Here is a 4,654-nt window from a genome sequence, read left to right as displayed (position 1 = left end):
TGCACTCACACGCTCTCACACACGTCCACACACTCATCCTCAGGAGCACTCAGCTGTCCTTCGCTCTGGACATGCCGGTCACAGGCTGGCTCTGGCCTCCTGCTGCGCCTTAAGGAGGGTCCCCTGGCACAGGCGTGAGTGTGGGTGGGAATTTATTTTCTGAACAAGTGAGAAAATGACAAAATGAAGAGAAAAAGTCACAAAAGCAACTATGTCCGCTCTTGGTTAAAACCAGAGGCCGAGCAGGGAGGAGGTGGCCACCTGGGCTCCAGGAACGGGCCGGGAGCCCGGAAAGAAACGGAAGGAAGAAGAGGAAAGGTCACAAAGGCATCTTCGCCGCACTCACCCCTTAGAGCAAAGGCGTCTAGTCACCGGAGCTTGGTGACCCACCTTGGGACTGGCCACCCGTCAGCCGACGTGGGCTCCGCGGCCGGGCGGCACCGGCAGTCTGCGTGTGCAGCCGGCGTGTCCGTGTCTCGGCCTCGCGTAACCACGTGTACGGGCTACGAGCAGAGCGCTCGTTTGCCTGCACCTGTTCCCTTAGCTGCTCTGACGTGTGACTTCCAGTGTAACGGCGATTCTTTTGTTTTTTTGTAGTTTCGTTTCTGTGAGATGCCTGATTAAGAATCCTGTTTGCTTTTTGCTCGTCCAGCCTTAATCAGCTACTGTGCGGGGCTGGCACCGACCAGCCCGCCTCACTGGGAAGGCAGGGCAGAAACGGGACAGGAGAATACGGCTGTCTTACGGTTTTCCTTAAACTTGAAAGTGTCTCCTTTCTGCAAAATTTCAGTCGCGATCTGTCATCGATTAGCTAACTAGCTCCCCCTCTTGAAACTTTTCTTTCAGATAAAAACTGCATAATGCCAGAAAGAGATGATCTGACTTCAGAGTCATCTCCGTTTATGATCATCCTTGACATTCATCGTGTTAGGAAAAAAATGACGCGTTAAAATCTGTCAAAATGCAAAATCAGTTGTGCCGTTATTTTAATTAGATTTACAGCTTTGAAATCATCTTTTATACTTAAAGGTATTTTGACATGTCCTGAGAGGGCGAGGAGTCAGACACTTACCTGCAGAGTTAGCTTAAAGCTGCAAACAGCTTAAAGAGTTATGGTAGAAAAAAACGAGGACATTTATCTCACCCAAAGCAAGGGCTTCTTTTGCTGTCAAAAATGTAGACTCTTAACAAAATGGCATGCCGCCTGCATTGTTTACTTTGTGTTGTCATCATTTTGTCTTTATTTTGGCCCGGACATCTTCTCTCTTTGTCTTACCCTGAAAACAAGCAAAGTTTTGCCTCTCTCTGCACCTCAAGCCCTGAATCCATTTCGTGGTCTATTATACAAATTACAAGCAGGTAACGAGGCTGTTATGTGGTACACCCGTTTCAGGGGATAAAACTAATAGCAAAAAGATAAACTGAAAACTGATCCGGGCTGAGATGCTGTAACGAGGCCTGAGGCCCCTTTAAGCCGGTGTCTCTGAAGCGTGGCTGCAAGTGTGAATCATGCAGAGAACTTAACTCACTGCGCATGCCTGGGTCTCAGCCTCCAGAGTCTGATTTCTTGGTCTGGGGTGTGACCTGGGTCTCAGGGGGTTAAAAAGCTTTTTGGGTGATCAAACATGTAGCCACGTACCACTGTTGAAAACCCTGTTTTAAGCAAACTATGCCACCCACATACTCCCCCACCCCCAACTTTACTGAGGCATAGTTGGCGAATACAGTTATAAGTCTGTACTTCTGACAGTGAAGGCAGCCGCCCAGATTCCTCTCATGCATCCTCGTCCTGGTTTTGCTCAAGGCGTCTTTCCAGGACTCCAGAGTTCTGTCTCCGTGGGTGACCTGGTACCGCTTCGTGGCCCAGCACTTGGCCAGGCCAGCTTTTTTAACCCTCGACTGGTACGTTTGCAAGAGCCTCCGTGACAAATGAGCTTCCATCCAAAGCTCTTCCGCAAAGAGCTCTCACCACAGACCTGGCGGCTTGAATCAGACATGTCTTTCTCACAGTTCTGGAGGCCGAAAGTCCAAGATCAAGTGTCAGCCAGACTGGCTTCTCTGAGGCCTCTCTCCTCGGCTCGTGGATGGCCACTTCATCTCTTCATGAGAACATTGGTCGTATTGGATGAGGGCCCATCCCAATGACGTCATCCGACCTGACTTACGTCTGTGAAGACAGGGTCCATAATGCACCTCCAGTACATTCGGAGGTGCTGGAGGTCAAGGCTTCCACTTAGAAATTTGGGGTGGGGCAGAGTTCAGCTCATAGCAGCCAGTCAAAAAGGGCGCTTGCACGGCCAGCAGGCCTGCATTTGCCATGGCGCGCCGATAACTATGACCGAGATGTCCATCAGAGAAATCAGAACGCACAAACTCTTTATTTTCACACAAACTTTTCTGAACTCTTTTTGAGCTCGCTTTGTCTGTCAAACGAGCAGTTGAAGTAGCAGCGACAGGCGGCTCTGTGGCTCCAACACCGAAGGGCAGACCCAGCTGGGAGAATAGGACGGAAACCTGCCTCCCATGCCCTGGCCACCCCAGGGGCCTGAGTGCCTTTTCCTGGGGCCCGGGGAATGGCGAGCACCAGCCTGTGGCCGCTTGTCGGGGTGGCCGGGGCCTCTGATTCCTCTACTGCTGGTGTTTCAAGGCAGCTCAGCACCCTCATCCCCAAACACCCAGCCGATCTCGGGGACCGGGAAGGATCTGGGCCATCGGAGGCCGCGACACGGTCGAGAAGACCGTGTTGTTCTCTCTCATCGAGTGCAAAGCAGCTCTTACTTTCTTCCACTCGCTGTATCTTGGGACTTCGAGTTTGAACTTGGTCTTCCCTAAATTCAAGTCTCAAACACTCCTTAGTGTTTCTAGAATTATTTTTGTTTGAAAATAGTCTTCTCACCCTTTTCGTTCCCCACACCCTCAGGTTGGAGACGCTTCTTCTTTCATCCCTGTAAGAGAAGGTTCTGGTCGGCTCGATTCGCAAATTCCCTGATCAAACTCCTCTGTCTGTTTCTGCAGCCTGGTTATCGCTCACCCATGGCCACGCCGCCCCCGCCCAAGACGGCACTGCAGGTTTGCTTTGTGGCGTCCTGTGTGCTAGTTAGTTCTGTAAGCATTGATTGAGCCCTCTAATTAGTGCTTCGGCACATGTGTGTTATTTCAGGCCCTCTTATTTGACTTTGCACTTTTAAAAACTGAGCTTAGGATCAAGACTAAACAACAAAATTAAATAAGGCGTTATTCTGAGCTCCCTGAGAATGTGGGCCGTAAACCCATCAACTTCGGACGGTGTGTCAAAATCTGGTGCATTGAATGGAGTCAGACTTAATGAATTAAACTGGTCATTTCCTATCGAAGCCGAGAGGAACCTGAGACTGTCTTTAGAGACAAACAAGATCCCGAGAAGAGCGTTGTGGGAGGGCCACACAGGGAGCCATGTCAGAGCGGGACCAGCACTCCGGTAATTCACGTCTCTCTCAGCGGATGCAGTGGATGCTTCAAGATGCTTTAGGAAGATGCTTTAGGAAGATGTCAGAACAGGACACTGTTCCACATCTTCCCTTTAGTATGCCTCCAAATAGCATATAACTTTTTAAAATGAACAGTAGGGTGGATGTTAGTTAGAAATTGAAAAATATCCATTATATTCAAAACACACAGTTCCTCAGACAAGAGCACGTGGCTGGGAGGCCATGGAGAGAAGTCAGCCTGCAATAGGAGGGTGGGACTGAGTTTGCTGATGGCCAACCCCTCTCGGCTACTAAGAGCCATCTGGATGATCTGTGTAGAGTCCAGATTGCCTCTCATGTCCACCAAGTGAGCTGTCTTGCCCTGGAAAAACAAAATACAAACAGCCACAAAAGAAACCTGTCATTTCCCTGTCTTCCTCTGTGGAAATAAGCTTTCTTCCAACTTGCACTGGTGACACGGTCTCTGAGCTCATCCCTGCAAATCTGGACGGTGACAGCTGCTGGGAGGAGGGGGGGAGGGCGATGTCTGGAGAAGGTTCCAGATGAGGAAGCCACAAGAAAGCATTTCGTGTGTTGTTCCCCTTGCACAGTCACCAGGAGTTTAAGAAAACAATGCCATTTATTAGCTGAATAGCAACCCTTGTCCTAGTTCACTTTGCGAAATAGATGAGGGGCGTTTGGGGCCGTTTGCCTGGCGAGCTCCACACTCTGCCTCTCTTCCTTTTGTTTCTAAGAAAAGACAAATCACTGCAGGCTGAAAATCTCTCCTCTAAAAAGAACGAGCTGGTTTGATTTGGCATTGAATTAGTGATTTTGTCTCTGTTTTGGGTTAGTGAATCTTCTGCTTAGAAGGTGGGTTGTTCTGACTCTCTTTTCAAGTTTCTTCTTAAGTTGTGTTAATTCTACTGTGAATTGTTTTGTGAGGTCGACCCAGAGGAGAGGAGCACGCATCTTTCTGGAATAATGTTCTGCCATCAGTGGAATCCAGCGGCACAGATATTTTCCCAAGTAAAATGGCAGCCATTTATTAAATCAGTTGTAGTGATTTTATATTCTTCTGAACACTGCTGCCCAGGAGTGGGTGCATCTACAGAATCATTTTATTTGCTGAAAAAACTTATTTGTTAATTTGTAATTGTGCGACACATCTGACAGTGACTGATACACCAAAGGAGGGGGAAACATTT

Source organism: Pteropus medius, unplaced genomic scaffold, assembly GCF_902729225.1.
Source record: "Pteropus medius unplaced genomic scaffold, Ma_sr-lr_union100, whole genome shotgun sequence".
NCBI lineage: Eukaryota > Metazoa > Chordata > Mammalia > Chiroptera > Pteropodidae > Pteropus > Pteropus medius.
Note: the sequence above shows the minus strand (reverse complement) of the source record.